Genomic DNA, 19,669 nt, shown 5'->3' on the forward strand with positions numbered 1-19,669 from the left:
ACAATGTTGGGGATTGAAAATGGGATGTAACCACTAAAAAGTATCCTGACCCAAGTTTCTTCACACCAGCACTGACTTTTCCCTCAAGGACTGTTTCTCTTCTGGCCTGTTTCATAGACCTGATCCAGCAACTGCTTTGGTTGGGGGGCTGATCATTCAGGCTCACATGGCAGGATCCTGTCTGGCTCTCTAGACTTTTTTTTTTTTTTTAAGATTTTATTTATTTGAGAGAGCGCGAGAGAGAGCATAGCGCATGAGTGGGGGGAGGGGCAGAGGAAGAGGGTGAGAATCCCAAGCAGGCTCCACAGCCAGTGTGGAGCCTGACACAGACCTCAATCTTATGACCCTGAGATCATGACCTGAGCTGAAATCAAGAGTTGGACGCCAGGTGCCCTTTGCTCTCTAGACTCTTGCCTGTGCTGGATGCTCAGACCTAAAGCATGGAACACCTCTCCCCCTGCCTCTGTATCAAGGACAGAGCAAAACAGCTCTGCAGTAGTTGAAGGAATGCTACCATCTTATGGATACTGCATGGGGAAAGAATTTCAAGGATCAAAGGGCTGTGGTTTACCATGAAGCAGTGCCAACCACAAATAAGGAAATGTCATAACCACCAGGAAACAAAACAAGAACACTCACTCAATGGATGAGTTGGACTTGAGATGTCCATAGCTCTTCTTTACCTTGTAAGCTAAGCACAGGAGAAGTCACCCCAGTTCTGTTTCATTGTTCTTTTTGAGCCCTCCCTCCTCCCCCAAAATGTAACAACAAGCTGGCAAATTTAGTCTCCTGTGAAGTTGACATTGGCCATACCTAAACTCTCAATGTTCTCTCTCTGCAGCCGGCCCTCTAGCTCTTTTCCTGCAGTACACTGACAGTGAGTTACCCCAGCTCTGCAGACTCCGTAGCCTCTTATCAAAGGCTTTGCACACAGCTGAGGAGGAGAAGTCGAAAATCAAGGGGTCGACGCAAGCATTGAGGGCACTGAGCAACACCGCGCACACCCTCCAGGGTTCACTCTTTCTCTGGACAAACCCCACCACGTGAGACACATTATAAGGCCCAAAGCAGACCAGGAAGTTGAAGAGGGTCACAATGGCCAGCCCCATGGCTCTCCAGCGCTTCTGCATTCCCATTTGGGGTCTGGAGAGCATGATATGCACAAAGTGCCAGTAGCAGAAGATGGTGACCACCATGGGGATGCAGAAGAGAACAAGACACAGCTCTAGTCGCACAGGAAGCAACATGTTCAGTTGATTTGTGGTGAAGTTCTCATAGCAGACAGGGAGGCCTTTGGCATCACCCCCCACGTTGTCATTTGGTAAGTAGTGGACGATGATCACAATGCTGCAGTGTCCGAAGGACAAGGGGCAGGAGACCAGAGAGGCGATCACTCCATACACGGGCTTGCGGGACAGCTTGTACTGCACGGGGAAAGCCACACTGTGATAGCGCTCGATGCTGATGCCCGCCAGGAGCCACGTGCTGTAGTAGATGCTGCTGTATCTACTACAGCAGTAGAAGCCGAAAACTGTGAGGGCACAGAGGGCATCCCCCAAGGGCCACTGGAAGTCGTACGCAGTCTCAGTCATCTTGAAGGGCAGCAGCAGCAGGAGGAGGTCCACCAGCGACAGGCTGAGCAGGAGGATGTGGACGGGGCGCAGGGTGGGGCTGGCAGACCCGTCCCATGAAGGCCCGTAGTGCCAGGAGGTTGGCAGGGAGACCAGTGAGGAAATAGGTAGACAGAGAGAAGAACACTGCTTTGGGGATTTGGGGCCATCCTTCCTGAAGAGATGAAAGATGAAGTCAGAATCCTCTCTGACCATGGGTTTCCCAGCCCCAAACCAAGGTGAATCCATTCTCAGCTTCATTGCATCTCCCCTTGCTGCCTTACCGAGTGGTTATGGCTAACCCCTTAAACTGAGTACTTCTGCTTCCTGTGTGTCATGGAGAAAGAAGGCCTCCTTGCTTCCCAACCAAATTATTTCTGGAAGGAAGGAAGGAAGAAAAGGCAAGAAGGATGAGTCTCCTAAGGATTTTGATGTCTTAGAAGCTCCCCAGGAAAGGTTTTGAGATCTCCCAAGTCCCCACTAGAAAGGGCACTTTGTGACAGCAGTGACATCCTCTGTCTTGTTCACCACTCTGTCCCTAGGACCTAGAATTGTACCTGATGCATAGTAGGTGCTCAACACTCTCTATTGATAAATGAATGGCTATATGAACAGAGGGGAAGGAAGCAGCTGCTTCATCACCAAGAGGGACTAAGCCTGAGACTGTGTCTGAATTTCTCCAAATTTTGCTCAGCCTGCTTGTGGCTCCCTCCTTCCCTCCCTCCCTCTCTCCCTCCCTCCTTCCCTCCCTTCCTCCCTTCCTATTTGCCTCTTTTTTCTTTCTTTTGTCCCTACAAGTCACTGGGCTTGAACACAAGACTCTCAACTTCACCCCTGAAAATGGGAATTTGGTTAGGCCTGAGGGATGAGCGGGTTGAGCCCAAGGTGAGTCCCAGATGCCCAGCTTCTTGATTCCACACTGAGCCCATTCCAAGAAAACCCATAGGTTGGGCAGGGAGCTGGTAGTAGTAATGGAAGAAGCCTGAACTGAGCCAGGTCACCAGGATCCCAGCCCTGGCCATGTCTCAGCTCAGTTGTGTGACTCTGGGAAGATCTCAGCAGCAGCTTGTTTTCCTCCATACCACAGATAACTATGATTTCTCCCAAAGCACCACAATTCCCAGTCTGCTGCCCACTAATGCTCCCTTTCTTGCTGCCTGAAGAAAGTGCATGTATGTGAGATTTATGTTGATCAAGAGTAACTTTTAATCTCCTCTTATTTATCATTAAAAGGTAGACATTTAAAATAAAACTTGAGTCCTCAACCTGTTACTGCTAGTATATTACTGGTCACCCACCTATAAATTTCATTCCCAGATTGGAGAATCTCAGATAGAGGGCCAGGTGAACAGGGAGATTCCCATCTAGTTGGGGCTGAGCTCACCGTTGTTTTCCTGCCTCTCTTGCCTGCGCCAGGCCCTCACCAGCACGAGCTCACCATTGGCTTGTCCTGACCCCTTTCCCATCTCTGTGACCTCTTGCCTCATCTCCTTGGAGAGTAAAGTCCGTACCCTGCCCCCCTTCATAAGTTTATCTATACTCACTCCTTCCCTAGGCTTGTGATCCCAATGGCCTCTTCCCTGAGCACAGCAAAGTTGGGTGTCTTGCCTTTTCCTGGAGACAGTCAGATGGCTTTTCAAATTTGTCGGGTCTCAGGAGCAAGGGGAAACTTATCTAACTGGATCACCTTTTTTTCTCTTCCATAAACATGAGGCTTTTATGCCTGGAAGAGTCATGAGGTCAAAGAGAGGAAGGTCGATAGTTGAGCTTTTCCCAAGGCAGCTTGACCGTCTGAATTCCCCACCAAATTCTGTCCCCACCAAACTGATTTCTCCCAGAATCCAGATCACAACTGCTCTTTTGGGCTTCCTCCTCCTTCTGCATTTCAAATAATCCATTCTGTTTTCTTTTCCATGGGCAATTATTCTAAACAATTTTGCACACGCATCCACTTCCTGCTCCCTCTGCTCTTTCAGCACCCGTTCGTTCCCCATCTTTTCTCTCAAGGCCCCTGACCTAATCAGTTTCCTGTTCTCTTTCTAGGAGGCTCCTCTGAAACTCATTAGTGTCTAAAGCATTGCCTGACTTCCTCTGGCCCATCAGGTCCCTTCTCATAAAGGCTTTTCCTTAGACTTGGACTCTCCCGAGTCCATGTGGCTGCCAGGCAGGTCGCGTTCTGAGTCTTCCAACCCCCTCAGTCCCTCTCCTGGTGGGCTGTGCCCTTCCTGGGCCAGACTTCTCCCCATTCTCTCACCAACCTGTGTTGGTCCACATTGCTCCCCGGGGGTGTCTTGAGGCAGACCCACGAAGACTTGGACACTCACTGGGGATGCTTTGTCTCTCCTCAGGGACTATGTGTGTCTTGCCACTGGCCACCTGAGCCTCCTGACGGAGACTCTCGTCCTTTCCCCTTGACCCCAGGAGAGAGACCCTCAGCCTAGTTTCTCCTCCAGAAAGGATCTCTTGTTACTCATCGCTCCCCATGTTGGTAGCCAGGTGATCTCTCTATATCCCTGTAGGCTGGCCTTCCCTAACCCACACTGTACCTGTCCCATAAAGGGCACTCAGGAATTGGGTTTTGATGCTTGATACTCATGGGACAAAGACAGCAAAATTATCTTTTGTTCTCCACCAAGTTAACTTGTACCATTTTGCTATCTGCATTTCACTGAGAAATAGAAACTTACTGGAAATGTAAAGATTGCCACATAAAGCTGCTCTCATCCTAAAATGCCAGGGGAGGGTCCTCTTTTCTGCATCCCCATCTGCAACCATGCGGAGCCCATCCCCCAGTCAGGAATAGAGCTGCAGAATCAATTAGCAGGTGCGAGCACCGCGGGCACTGTCCAAGACCTCAGGGGTCTCTCTATTAGCCCCTTTCAGCTTGGTGAAGGGCAGGTCCTTCTGGGGTGACCCCACTCCTTCCCATGGGTGTTAGAATTGAGTCTAGGTGAGAGTCGCCCTTCTGCGAGTGACTGTTTTGATATTTGTCCTTAGGGAAAAAAACCAACATAGTCCCTTGCATATCGCGGGCGCCTGCGTCCCTGTGGGGTAAGTGTTGAGGGTGCCTGTAAGAGCTTGCCAACCGCTGATACAAGCAAAGACAAGGTCTGAGCCTGCACTTTTGAACTTCTCTTTTATCTCCATTCTGTCACTCCAGCCAGCAGTTTTGGGTGATCCTTGGTGCTGAGGTCCCGGGGTCACCGAGGTAGAAAGGGGGGTGCCCACTAAGCTGTTTTACAGAACCAGCAGGCTTCGTGGACCTGCGGCACACACAGCAGCAGCGTGGGAGCGGGCGATGCAGCATCCCAGCTTTACCTCCACTCGGCGAAGCCCAGGTGGTTCACACCGATGACGCCCATGGGCTTCCCTCCACGATGCCTCCCTCTCACCATCCCTGCGCTCCCTGCTCACCAGATGCCCTGAGCCCTGACCCTGCATCCACAGTGCCCTAGGTGCTGGGGTCGTGAGTGAATGAGACAGATGGCACACCAGGAAACCATCAGGGAATTTCAAGCGAAGGAAGGAAGCGAAAAGGGAAATCTGGAGAGAGACTGGTGTCGGCCTTTTTTGGGAGAGAGCCATCAGGAGAGGCCCAGGCTGAGCAGGGATGTTTGAACTGAGGCGAGGCGTCAGCCATGTGGAGAGCGTTGCAGGTCAAGGGGACAGTCAGCACAGAGCCCTGCGGTGGGAACAGACTTGCCGAGTCGGAGGAACAGAAAGGAGGCCCGGGTGGCTGGGCATAGGAGACAGGTCAGGCCGCTCAGCCCGTGGGCCGCGGTGAGAGGACACAGGAGTGAGCTCGAGAGTGCTGACTGTCATCTGGAGTAGTCTGACCTCGTAGGACAGCTGTCTCATCCGTTGATCCTCTCTCTCTCTCTCTCTCCCCTGCTCTTTGGCATGTCTCGCTAAGCTGCTGTGCCCAGCAGAATCTGACAGCCCCCTTCTGGTTCAGAGCCTTCCTGCCATCTTGACAACACAGGCCACTGTCCTCTACAGCATCCAGCAATCACTGATGGGGGAAAGGTCAGATAGGCTGAACATGGAGTCACTGGGAAACATTGTAAGAGGTGAGGGAACAGAGGTGCCCAGCCACACACACAGCGGCATGCACCACCAGAGGAAGTGAAGAGATGGAGCACGGGCCCATCCAGGGAGTGGGGCTCAGGGTAGCGACTGCTCTCCCTTGCCCTTAACTAGACCGCTGTACAGCTCAGCCCACCGCAGTTCAGCTGTACCCCTTGACACCACACAGCGTAAGACTGAGAAACCTCACTTGTTAGGAAATTACAGTTTTCCAGCCACCTCCCCTCCACTAGCTGCTGCCGCTGCAGCCTTGGCTCCCCACCTCTTAAGGGTCGGACCCAGGTTACACAGACTTTGCCACTGCATCCTTCCAGTTGCTCAAGCCAAAACCCCAAGAGAGAGAGCCTTCACTCTTCTCTTACTCTGACATTTATTCCATTGCCAAATGTCTTCCGCTCTATTTTCAAAATATATCCCCGACCACCACGTCTCACCACATCCACTGCCGCCATCCGGGTTCAAGCTGTGTTCCTGAGCAGTGTCCTCTCTGTCCCCCTGCCTCTCTTGATGCCCCTTTCAGTCTGTTCTCCACACAGCAGCCAGAGTGGTCCTTTTAAAACCTGAGTAGGTCACATCCCCCTATGCAAAACCCCGTGGTCTTCCCATCTCTTTTCGAGACCACAGTCCTTACAGTGGCCTACAAGCTCTCCTGTGTTGGCTTCCTGTCCCTGTCACTCTCTGGCCTCGTCCCCTGCCCCTCTCTCCCCCCTCGTTACTTGGGACACTTCTCTGGGGTGTGCAGTTTGACAATACTTTTCAACATTAAAAATCCCATACCGTCTTGTCCAACAAGCTGACGCTTATGAGTTTACTATGTGGATATACTTTCCCATGTGCACGAAGAAGTATATTCCTCACAGTGTTTTTTGTTTGTTTGTTCTGTGATAATAAAAGACTGGGACAATCTATGTCCTCCAGTAAGGATCTGGTTAAATAAAAACTATGGGGCATCCAGTCCGTAGAAATAGTACACATCTGTGATAAATAATGAAGCAGATCTACATAGGCCAGTGTAGATCAGACTCTGAGGTGTATTGTCAAAAGAAAAAAGCATGTTATAAGAATAGCAAGTTGTACTAGAAAAGGGAACATACAGCCACACATTCGCTCAGTGAGGATTTCTTGAGCAGCCCCCACGGTCCAGCACTTGCAGGTGCCGGGGAAGAATCAGCAGTGAACGGGCCTTGCTTCGTAAAGCTGACGTTCTGCTGCGGTAGGACAGGCAGCAGACTGATAACAGCAAGCCAGGGGCTAGGCTGGGGTTCAGAAGGCAGGCAGAGACTGGAAAAGCAGAGTAAGGGGCAGAGTGCGAGGGTAGTCTGCGAAGGCCTCTTGAGGAGGTGATGTTTGAGCAGAGACATGCAGGAGTGAAGAGAAGGAGGTGCGAGACCATTGTGGTGTTCCAGACACAGGGACAGCAAGCCCCGAGGTGAGCCAGTGTGTTGGAAGAGGTCAGGGAGGCCAGAGTGGCAGCGAGGGGACCTCATGAGGGCAGAGCTGTGATAATGAGGTCAGGCAGTCAGCAGGCCCACCTCCCTCCCGCCCCCTGCCCCGACCACGTGGGGCCTTGCGGCTGTGGTCAGGATGTGGAGTGACATCTGAAGTATGATGGGCAAAGGCGTGATGGAATCTGTTTCACATTTCTAAAGGATCCCTCTGGATGCTGGGTGAGGAGTGGATTGGGGATAGGACACCCATGAGACTGGTAGCAGTGGTTTGTCTCTGGGAGGGAGAGCTGGGTGTTCTGGTGGGAGGGAGACTTAGCTTTCTCCATGTATCCTTTTGTGCTGTTAAAAAAAAAAACCTTTTTCTGAGCGTGTGGAATCTTACTCAAAAAGTAATTTAAAAGCAAGAAAAAACATTCGCTGCTAACGTTCATTGAGCATTCATCATGAGCCATGCTGCGCATCCCGTGAACACCCGTGATTAAGCAGAGGTGGGTCCAGAGAGCAGCCCACCCAAGCCCACCCAGCCGCAGCCTTCTCTTCTGTGGGGCCGCCCCAGCTGGGAGAATGGGTAGGAACAAAGCAGACGTAAGAGAAAGGACAGAGCTACAGGTCTCACAGCCATTAGATCTCTGAGCCACGTCCCCACCCATGCTTGTCCATTATCCAGCTTCCCTCTGGGTTTTTGCCAGTCGAATGGATATCAAGGAGTGTCTCTTTGCTGTTTTAATGCAACCGCATTTTACGGATTACTAATGGGTTTTGCATCTCTCAACAGAAGGCGGGCTTTCTTAGCCGATAATCACTGTGCTGGACAGTGTCTCAGTGATGGCTCTTAACTGCAGTACCAGAGGCCAGCTCTGCTAATTTAGGGATTATATGATAACATGGGTAGCTCAGAGATCTCCCAGGAAGGCTTGGGGAACCAGGCTTGGAGAAGAAAGGGAGCCGTGCAGCCAGGACCACGTTAAAAGTCATGCCACTGACCCAGTCCAGTGAGGGGAGCCCCTCCCTGCAAACCCCTCAACACTGGACCCAAGAGCCATGTTCTGTTTGCCACGACTGTTGGCACCACCAGAAGTAATTCCTGCTGTCCTCCTTCTTTGTATATGGAGCCCCTGATTCTGAATTTGGGCAGGCGAACCTGATTAGCTAAACATAGGAAGGATGTGCAGAAGACAAGGCCCAGCATTATCAGCTTCTCTGGTGGGAGCCTCTGCTTCCCACCCAGATTAAAGATTCGTACATGGGCAGTTCTCTAAGCATGGGAAGGGGTTCAGATGCTAGGAAATGGAAGGATATCCCGTATTCTTATGGCAGGACCCCTCAGCGTCAGGACAGGACCAGACCACTTCCATTTTTTGAGGTTCCCAGTATATGAAAAAAAATAGGGATGACATGCCCAAGTGGGATTGTAATGGTAGAGCAGCATCTTAGCATGAAATAAGACATGTAATTGTACCGTTCACAAAATAGTTTTAGGATGTTGTTGATTTGATTTTATTTTTTTAAAGATTTTATTTATTTATTTGAGAGAGAGCGAATGAGAGATAGAGAGCACGAGAGGGAAGAGGGTCAGAGGGAGAAGAAAACTCCCTGCTGAGCAGGGAGCCCGATGTAGGACTCGATCCTGGGACTCCAGGATCATGACCTGAGCTGAAGGTAGTCGCTTAACCAACTGAGCCACCCAGGTGCCCTTTTTTTTTTTTTTTTTAAAGATTTTATTTATTTATTTGATATTTGCTTTTTGGCAGAATTCACTGAAGTGTAGAACCAGAAATGAGCCATGGGTTTGAAAGTTAGGTCCTGTCCAGATACCTGTATGAGGGGCGCCTGGGTGACTCAGTCGGTTGAGCGTCTGCCTTTGGCTCAGGTCATGATCCCGGGGGGGTCCCGGCTCTCTGCTCAGTGGGGACCCTGCTTCTCCCTCTCCCTCTGCCTGTTGCTCAGCCTGCTTGTGCTCTCTCTCTGTCAAATAGATAAATAAAATCTTAAAAAAAAAAAAAAAAGGATCTCTCTGTGACCTCATCTGGGGATCGGGTCCTGAGAGTAAATGTGAGGCCTGGGCCACATGCCCTGCAGGCACGCACTGGGGTGAGCCTGGTGTGAGCAGATGATCCAAGGCTGCTTTGCTCTGAGTCAGGATCTGCCCTGGGCAGCAGGCCCGCCCTGCACAGGGAAAAAAAAAAAAAATCTGCTTATACAAGAGCCAAGAATTGCCCTAAACGTTGTGCCAAGACTGAATGCCAGGAAGGTAAATTACTACACCCTTAGGCCACCTAGGATGGAATATAACTATGTTACGGAATGAACTGGATTTGGCAGATACAGGTAAACCCCGTTTCTTCTTCCTATGGTAGCGCATGGCCTCTTTGGGTACTCTTAGATAATAAAAGTCCATTCAGTGTAATGATCACATATCACTCCAGCCCAGTGTAATACCAAAATTCCCAATTCTGTTCCAAGGAGCACTTCTCCCTCCCAGCTCTGCAATGCCTGGGACTCCCGGCCTGGGGGCGGGGGGTGGTGGGGTGGAGCGCATGGCAGGGTGCGCACCGTACCATTTCTCTTTCTTTGTTCCACCTTGTCTCCCGTGCTCTCCCACTCATTAGCCATGGCTTTCAGCCCTGCCGTGTGGACAGAGGGGATGCATGAGGGGCCAGGAATGTCTAGCTGGCCTGGTACAGTTATGACCTAGGGTTTGATGCCCTCTGGGTGGGACACATCTAGTGCTGACTCATTCTCCCAAGGGGACCTTTTGCAGGTTCTTGAACCTCCTCAGCTTGAACCTTTGGATGTGGAATGCCTCCTCGGCCTGGTCACTCAGTCCAGTCTCTGTCCCTGGGCCTCCTCTCTGTGGGATCCCGCTACGCCTCCAGGCTGACTCCTGGGTGGAGTCATTCATGAAATAACTCTAGGCTGGCTTGTCAGTAGAGGCCATGGACCTTATTAATACCATTGTCGGTGGGACAGCAGCTCACCCTTGTCGTATTTTGATTTCTCCCAGCAAGCTTCTGGCACCAGCCCTTGGCCCTTTAAACTTTAGGGACATGCCCAGCCCTGCTGGCGGCTGTCTTCAAGTCCCTCTATTGTGCATTATCTGTGAGCGATAAGCTCCCCATTTTCTTCCCAGTGGGGTTTTGGTGCTCCAGAGCAGTCCTCAGTGTCTCCTCTTCTACTTCCCAGCTCCTCAGATTTGGCCTAGAGGTGGGTCTTGAGCCAGTGCTGATAAAACCAGGTTTCAGAGTCTGTATGGATGGTCTAACGCCTCCCATATGAGGTCAGGATGTGGTGGCACTTGGTCTCTGTTGATCTTTTTTCTAAGTTACCCTTTTAATTTTTATTTTATTATTTATGTTGTTTGAGGATAGTTGACACACAGTATGATATTAGTTTCAGGTGTACAGCATGGTAATTCCACAAGTTTATACGTTATGCTCTGTTCACTACACGCATAGCTACTGTCTCTCCTGTGCTGATATGTCAATACCTCAATATGTCGCTGTTACAATGTCATTGACTCTACATCACTGTTATAATGTCATTGGCTATATTCCCTATGCTGTGCTTTTTATCCTTACGACTTATTCATTCTCTAATTGGAAGCTTGTATCTCCTCCCCTTCACCCATTTTGCCCACCCTCCCCCCCCAAGTTACCATTTTTAAGTTCCTCTCTCTAGCTGGTGTGATTGGAGGCTTTTCCCAAAAGGGTGTGGCACTGTTTGTACCTCAGAGGCTGTTGCTGAGTGTTCCAAGAGCTCCCAGGAGCCCTCTAATTTTGGGGAAATCCCATGCCTGCTTTTGGAGGGGGTGTCTGGAGACTGGTCTGGGGAGATACAGAGCAATCTGATTACTTCTTAAATTCACTGCTGCTGATTCCACAGCAGCTGATTCCACTGCTGCTGGTACCTTGTCTACATCATATCAGTGGGAGAAGTGGTAGTGTCCAAGGGCACATGCTGGCCCCACACGGAGGGTAGGTACTGAGACTACCACACGTGTCTCCCGGGTCATTTCTGGATGGCCTGTCTTCACATTTCTGCAGTTCTCAGGGGCAGCACACTCAGTTTTCTTAGAGAAAACCTTCCACCTATTTTTAATGCCTGAGGTTTGAGAGAAATTTAACCCCTCCCCAGCTCCCGGGGGTAGTGACAGGGAGGCCTGACTGTGTGAAATGATTTATCCCTGTTAGCTAACCTCACAGTGGCCTTGTGACTTTTCGGTAACTGGAATTTCTGTGCCCTAGTCTCTCTTCTACCTTGGTCACAATCAAGGTAGTGACTGTTTTTCCACTATTATTTTTTTTTAATTTAAAAAATGGAGTAATAATGTGAGAATATGGGGCACCTGGGTGGCTCAGTCATTAAGTGTCGGCCTTCGGCTCGCGTCATGATCCCAGGGTTCTGGGATCGAGCCCCGCGTTGGGCTTTCTGCTCTGCGGGAAGCCTGCTTCTCCCTCTCCCACTCCCCCTGCTTGTGTTCCCTCTCTCGCTGTGTCTCTCTCTGTCAAATAAATAAATAAAATCTTAAAAAACATTTTTAAGTAATATATTTTTATATATAGTAAAATATATATAAATATATATAAGTATATATTTATATACTTATATATATCCTTACTGTAAGAGAATTCAACAATACAGAAGTGAAATGTGAAGTGCAACTTCACTTCTCCCTGATACTTCTTCCTTTCCGGAGGCAATCTCTCATTGGTTTATACCCATATATGTACATACATAAACGTATAGTTTTAAAAAGTGCATAGATGGAATAATACTATACATATTGCTCTGAAACTTCATTTTTCACTATTTAATACGCCTGGTGACCTTCCATGTCATCATAGTTTCCAGTGCTTTTGTTATGACAAAGTGCTTCAGTGAATATCTATCTCTCTGTCTATGTAAATACGTGTGAATATTTGGGTTAGATGGATTTTTTGATATGTAGTTGATATCATTACTGGGTCAAAGAGATGTTCTTTAAAATTTTTTATAGATATTTCTGTATTAACTTCCTGAAAATGTTCAGCAATTTACATTCCTACCAACTGGGTATGAGGGTATCCATTTCTGTGTACCTTCTCCAACTCTGGATATTTTGAATCTTTAATATTTTTTGCTAATAAGATGGGTAAAAATGATGATATCTTGCTGCTTATAATGTACTGGAATTGATTACAGTGTAATGTATTGCATTGATTAGAGGTGGAGGATTCTTTCTGATTAAGTGATCGAAACCCATTTCAAATCAGTGGGAAAGGAGGGGCTGCTATTCAGTAAATTATGGTGGGAGTGTTGGAAGAGTTTGGAAGAGTTGCAATTAGACAACAAAAGTAAAATCCAGGTGTATCAAAGATCAAATATGTCTTCAAAGACTATAGAAGTTGTATAGGTATTATATGAGATCATTTTTAAGCCCTGTAAATGAGAAGACTTTTTTCTAGCATGACATAAATGTAGAAGTCTTAGAAGAAATGATAAATTTTAGCACATAAAAATATAAAGCTATGGGGGTGCCTGGGTGGCTCAGTTGGTTAAGCGGCCAACTCTTGATTTCCGCTCAGGTCATGCTCAAGTCCCACATCAGGCTCCGTGCTCAGCGGGGAGTCTGCTTCAGAATTTTCTCTCTCCCTCTGCCCCTCCCACTGTTTGCGCCACGTGTGCATGCTCTCTCTCTCTCTCTCTCTCTCTCTAAAATAAGTAAATCTTAAAAAAATATAAAGCTATGGAAAAAGTTATTAACAAACTAAAAGACCCTCTTTCTACATCTATAACTGATAAAGGGTTTGTTTGAATATCTATTCAAAAATATGCAAATATCCTGCAAACTAAATAAGAAAAAGGCAACTATAGGAAGAAACATAAATGACTATATTCAATAGGCAAATATTGGCTACCTCACTTTTTATCAGAGAACTTAAAGTTAAAATAGTACTGAATGGATGTTTAATTTTATGCATCAGCTTGGCTGGGCCACAGTGCCCATATATTTGGTCAACTGTTATTCCAGATGTTTCTGTGAGGATGTTTTTGGATGATATTTACATTTCAATTGGTAGACTGAGTAAAGCAGATTTCTCTCCCTAACGTGGGTAGGTCTCATCCAATCAGTTGACCTGAATGGAAAGCTGACCTTCCCTGAGCCAGAGGGAATTCTCCAGCAGACTGCCTTCAGATTTCAGTTGCAACATTGACTCCTGTCTCCCAGCCAAGACTGCCTTTGGACTTGAACTGCAACCCTTTGGACCTGAGTCTCCAGCCTGCCAGCCTCCTCCATCAGATTTTGGGCTCACAAATCACTACAATCACATGAGCCAATTTCTGAAATAAATCTCTTTCTATGTATACACACATCCTATTAGCTCTTTCTCTGGAGCACCCTAATACACTGAGTTACTAAATTTTAAATGTCAATTTAAAAGGGGCACCTGGGTAGCTCAGTTGTTTAAGCGTCCGACTCTGAATCTCAGCTCAGGTCTTGATCTTGGGGTTATGAATTTGAGCCCCTGCGTTGGGCTCCACCCTGGGTGTGGAGCCTACTTAAAAAAAAAAAAATTAAATGTCACCTTAAAAAAATTAAAATATGCTATTTCCCCTGTTGGCAAGGTTATGAAGTCTCCTACAGATGGTTAGGGAACAGAGAGTTGATTCAGCTGGGGAGGATAATTTGTCAATATTTATAAAAAAATTAAATATATATACCATGTAATATTGCAGTACCCCTTTTGGGGAGGATAATTTGTCAATATTTATAAAAAAAATTAAATATATATACCATGTAATATTGCAGTACCCCTTTTAGGAAATGTATAAATGCACTAGCATTTATAGAAGAGGATATTCCTTGTAGCATTATTTATAAGAGTGGAAAATCAGAGATACTTTTTATTATTCATTCATTTGTCAAATACCAAATGCCTACTCTGTGCTAGGTACTGTTTTAGGCACCTGGGTATGCAGTAATGAGTAAAATAGACACGGTGACTTGCGGTCAAGGGCTTCCCAATCTATAGGGAGAAATCACATATTAAGCAAATGAACAGACAAATACATAAACCAAACTGTCATAGCACAGTGTGAGATAATGTCAGGGTCGGGGAGGGCTATTTGAGATAGGGTGCTCAGGGAAGACCTCGCTGAAGAGTGACATTGGGGAGAAAACCTGAAGGAAGAGGTGAGTCAGCCAGGTCAAGCATGGAAGAGACTGTGTGTGGAGATCGAGAGCTTCGCCTGCTTGAGGCTGGGCCAGCACAGTGATGTCAGTGAAGGTGGGTTGGCCCCCCAGGAGCTTAGAAACTCTGAGAGGTGGGGCCAGATGGCACAGGGCCCGGGAGGCCGGGAAGAGGGGAGAGGAATGGACAGTGGACAATGACCTGATCCAATTGGTGTTCTTCAACGGTGCCTCTGGCTGTGGTGTGGACTTACGGGGTTAAGGACAAGAAGAAAAACCAGGTTAGCAGCTTCTGTAGTCCAGGTGACAGATAATGGTTGCCGTGCATTCTACCGAGAAGCAGATTCATGCAAGACATAATTTGGAGATAGAAGCAGTAGGACTTGATGATAAATTGCCTGTGGGCCGTAAAGGAGCAGGCATCAAGAATGGCTTTCTGCCCACGAGACACCTGTCCGAGTGGCCAAAATAGAAACGCCACCCCACCATGTGCTGCAAAGTTGTGCAGCAACCGAATCTCTCATATTGCTGGAAGGAATGCAGAACGGTACCACCACCAACATACAGGCTGAAGGTCTCTTTAAAAGTTAAACATACAGTTACCAGATGACGCAGCCATCCCTCTCCTGGATATTTAACCTAGAGAAATGAAAACTTGAGTCCACACGGACACCTGTACAGGAATGTTTCGAGCAGCTCTGTCCACAACTGCCCTAAACGGAAAGCATGTAGATGTCCATCGGCAGGTGTGTAGATGGGCACGTTGTGGCAGAGCCAGATAATGGAACAAACCATGATGCTCACAGCAACTGAGGTGAATTTCAAGGACATTGTGCCCAGTGAGAGAAGCCAGTGTCAAAAGGTTAGCGACTGTTTGATTCCATTTAGGTGGCGTTTTAAAAGATAAAAACTGCGATAGATCTGTGGTTGTCCAGTGGTTAGGAGCCAGGGGAGGATGTGACTAGAACTGTTCTTTATCTTGATTACGGTGGTGGTTACAGGAATCCATGAGTGTTAAAATTCACAGAACTGTATAGTCCTCCCTGAAAAAGTTCCTTTTTATTGTATGATCATTTTAAACATAAGAATTAAACCTTTAAGGGCGCCTGGGTGGCTCAGTTGGTTGGGCGACTGCCTTCGGCTCAGGTCATGATCCTGGAGTCCCGGGATCGAGCCCTGCATCGGGCTCCCTGCTCAGCGGGGAGTCTGCTTCTCCTTCTGACCCTCCCCCCTCTCGTGTTCTCTCTCTCATTCTCTCTCTCTCTCAAATAAATAAATAAAATCTTTAAAAAAAAAAAGAATTAAACCTTTAATTAAAAAAACCAAAACCATTCCTGGGTTTCTGGCATGGGCGGATAGGTAGATGGTGTTGCCACTACTCACTGGCGTGGCCTAGGCTCAGACGGGGGACAGCTCTGGGGGAGGGAATGAAGAGCTCGGTTGGGACGTGTGAAGTTGAGATGTTCACAGTCGAGTACACGAGAGTTGGGCTGGCGATGGAAATTTGGGAGCCATCCATGACTAAGGCTGTGGTCATGGATGAGAACACCTGAGGAGAGCGGGTGGAGAGCAAGAGCAAAAGGGGACAGCCTTCCAGAACAATGGCTTCCAGAGCTTAGGGGCAGAAGGAGGGGCCAGGGTCGAGATAGAGGGCCCTGGAGATTGTGGGAGCTCCTCCATGGGGCTCCTCTGCTCCCTCTGCCTATGTTCTCCAGAGACCTCCCTCAAGGGCGGGGGTCGGGGGTAGGGGCAGGGGGCATAGCTCTCAGACCCGGGCTGCTGGGGCGGGCGGGAACTTGGAAATGCTAAGAATGATTTTAGAAAGTCAGCAGATCTCTGCAACTGTTTGCCCCCTGATCTGGGCAAAGTTATCTCAGAGCTGCACTTGTAGCAAAACGACACTTCCTCCCGCTTCTTTCCCCACCCATTCCCAGTAGCTGAACCCTCCTCAGCCTCTGCTGCTGCAGAGACCACACACTGGATCCAGGCCTGGGCACCAGACCACAACCCGCAGGCCTGTCTCGTGTTCACCACACACAACAGTAACGTTAACATTGTATCCGCTTAAAAAAAAGGCAAGATTTCAAAGCCAGCAGCAACAGCTGGGTTTTCAACTAGAAGAATTGGAAGATAGGGCAGCCGCAAACCCACAGCCCTCAGCAACAAGACAGTTGTGTTGTGACGAGCATGATCGCCTCTCGTTCAACCTTCTCTTGTTTCCATGACAATCTGTGTCCCGTGATAAGCATGGGAATTTTTATCAATAAAAGGAGAGGCGCCTGCAGCACACACTGTCAGTCAGATGATATTCAACCTCAAAGAGGGTCCCATCCAGTAGGTTTTGTTCTTTTGTATTGTTTTGTTTTTGTCTTTTGTTTTGTTTTGTTTTTGTCTTGTAATGCTGTGTCCATGCAGGGACCCAGCCAGTCAGCTCTCAAAAGCCTTCGAATGAGGGGAGTCCTGACATCTTGGTGCCAGAGCTACTTGACGGGACTCATAAGAAATCTTCCTTGAGTCTAGCTGTGATAGGTAGGATATACACTAGGGTTTCATAGTTCCTCCAAAGCACATAGTCAGAATTTAGAAATTCCAGGATCACGGGGCGCCTGGGCGGCTCAGTCGGTTAAGCGACTGCCTTCGGCTCAGGTCATGATCCTGGAGTCCCGGGATCGAGTCCCGCATCGGGCTCCCTGCTCGGCGGGGGGTCTGCTTCTCCCTCTGACCCTCTTCCCTCTCGTGCTCTCTATCTCTCATTCTCTCCCTCTCAAATAAATAAATAAAATCTTTAAAAAAAAAAAAAAAGAAAGAAATTCCAGGATCATAAAATTAGTTAGAAGATGAGAAGATGTCACCAAGTGGATTCTAGTAGGATATAGGATGCTTAGATAGAGGCTTGTTTAGATAGAGGCTTATCTGTTACAGTTAAGATGCCTTTGCTACAAGTTAGAGACTCTCTGGCTAATAGTGAGTCAGTTATAGGAATGTTTATAGACAGTGAGTGTGCAGGTGGGGATCCCAGCTCAGCAAGGCCTTTTTTATCCTTCTTCTCTGGCTTCCTGAGCTTATTAGCTTCCTTCCTCAAGTTTGTAGCCTTATGGCCCCCAAGTGTCTGCTACAGCTCCAAGTATCACATCCTCATGTAAAAGTTTCCAAACCAGGAAGGGAGAGGGCAGCTCCTCACACATCTGTCTCTTTCAGTATGGAGAAAAATCTTTCCCAGACGTCCCCCTCCCCCAGCAGATTTCTTACCTTTTATTGTCTAGACTTGGGTCATTGTGTGTACATTCTGAGAGCAGTCACCAATAAAGGGGAACGATATTGTTGTGGTTAGTGCCAATTACAATTTGACCCTGGGACTAGGGGGTTTGCATGAGGGGATGATTGATTTGGTTGTCTAAATTCAGTGAAATGAGTCTAAATTCGGTAAAGTCACCTCCTTTCCAAAAACATTTCTGACCCATTTCCTCTTCTGCAACATTTTCCTCTCCCCTCACTCCACGCTTCCATGGGGGGGGGGTTGTGAGCTCTGTGCACCATCCCACGCCCACCAGGTTCCTCAAACTTCATTTCTTCTCTCCCATTCTTTTCTGGAATGTGATCCCAGCATCCTTGTGCTAGATCTCAGGCCGCCATCTTGGTGCCTTGATCTCCCTCTGTTCGGATGGTTTTTCAGAACTGGCCTTAAAGGGAAGTCAGCAGGCTTCTCACAGACGCTGCAGGGTTTTAGGGGCCACAACTACCTATATTGCCTTGGGTTCTTTTTTTTTTTTTTTTTAACCAAAGAGGTCATGTCAGAGAGAGGAAGGTAAAAAGTTGAGCACTTTCGCACACTATTTCACTTTATTTTTTCCTCCACGGCAGACTCTGTGTTCCACTTACAATTCCCCTCTCCCAGAATCTATGGCCTAACGTTTTCCACATTCTTTCACCTTTATTGCCGCTCTGCTTCCTGCTTTGGGGTGATTATTGCGACTAATTTTGCAAAGTCCCAGGCTTCTTGCTCACCCGCATCTGTTCTTCATCTTCCTTCCTGCTCCCCCGACCCTGACCTGGTCTAGTTTTCGCCCCCCTCCCCAGCATCCAGTCGAGGCAGACTGACCTCTCCTGCTCTGCATCACAGCTTCTTTGCCCTGCCAGGCACATTCCCAGGCTGAGAGGCCACTTGCTAAAACAGCCAAAGGCTCTGGTCACAGGTGGTGTATTCAACTCGGGAAAAGTCAGCAAGTCAGCCTGCCTCACCGTAGCCAGTTTTCTTGCTGCTTTCCTGCCTGCCCCTCTGCCCTCCTCTGGTGGGCACTGGTCTACAAATACTTTGAACTTATTGCTGCACAAGCCTGCGACAGTCACTGCTATTGGTCAAGCCGTAGCGAACAGTCTCTGCCAGTTTCTTTTTTTTTAAGATTATTTATTTATTTATGTATTTGACAGGGAGAGAGAGAGCACAAGCACAAGCACAAGCAGGGGGTGCGGCAGGCAGAGGGAGAGGGAAAAGCAGGCTCCCCGTCCGTTGAGCAGGGAGCCTGATGTGGGGCTCGATCCCAGGACCCTGGGATCATGACCCGAGCTGATGGCGACCACTTAATCGACTGAGCCACCCCGGTGCCCCTCTCTGTCAGTTTCTTAATGACTTTGTGAGTAGCCTCCCTCAGTTTCTGGTCACACGTGGAGATTTAAAACTTCTGGCCTCCTCTCTGTTCCTTATATGCTGAAACCTGACTTCCAGCCCAGGGTACCTGCGGCAGGGATGGGTCACGTCTGCCCTGCCTCCCGTCCTTCTGGGTTGTGCTGCCTTCGGGCTTGCTGAAAGGGGGACCCTTCCTTCTAGGAGGGAAAAATCTCCTCCTCCATCATGGCCATCGATGAGTTCCTTTTGTAAATCTTGAAAAACCTGTTTTGTTACTTAACAAAATTATATTGCTGAGAACCCTTGCTTTCTAAAATCCCGCTGTCAGAAACTCGGCTGTTTGAAATCTGGTCAGTGAAGAATGGAACATCCCGCTACTGCTCAGATGATCTGAGCGGGAGCATGTGACACCGAGAAGCAGCCTAGCTTTTCAACCCCCAGAGCTTCAGAAAAAGAGTTTTCAGACCCTGAATTCTGCCTTTATCTTCTCTTCGTATTTTCCAAAGGAACAGGACCCCAAGTCCACTTCTCAGCCTGGGCCTGACATTGACCTCTTTGCATACAGGTCTCTTTGCTCTGAGCCGGTCAAGCACTGCTTTGCTGAAAGTTCACCCAGACATTCCCCTCACCCCAAATCCTAAAATAACCCTGTCTCTTCTCTCGTGAGACACCCATGCTTCCTTTGGAATGTGGTCTCCTTTGCTCCAGCAGCCTAATAAACATCACTTCG

At 48.2% G+C, this 19,669-nt stretch overlaps 1 long non-coding RNA gene and 1 pseudogene across 2 annotated transcripts in view; one reads left to right on the forward strand and one right to left on the reverse strand.

Annotated features, from left to right (window-relative positions):
* Positions 1-13,491, forward strand: part of LOC112810773 (uncharacterized) — a 31,142-nt gene extending 17,651 nt beyond the window's left edge. For both annotated transcript variants that reach the window (XR_003204883.2, XR_003204885.2), the window contains one exon: positions 13,241-13,491. This is a non-coding gene — a long non-coding RNA (uncharacterized lncRNA). The remainder of the gene's footprint in view (positions 1-13,240) is intronic.
* LOC112810729 (free fatty acid receptor 2-like) lies at positions 782-1,780 on the reverse strand (annotated as a pseudogene).
* Positions 13,492-19,669: the final 6,178 nt, after the last annotated feature.

This window comes from Callorhinus ursinus, unplaced genomic scaffold, assembly GCF_003265705.2.
Source record: "Callorhinus ursinus isolate GAN/ISIS: 27379988/994484 unplaced genomic scaffold, GSC_fseal_2.0 scaffold61, whole genome shotgun sequence".
NCBI classification, from domain to species: Eukaryota; Metazoa; Chordata; class Mammalia; order Carnivora; family Otariidae; genus Callorhinus; species Callorhinus ursinus.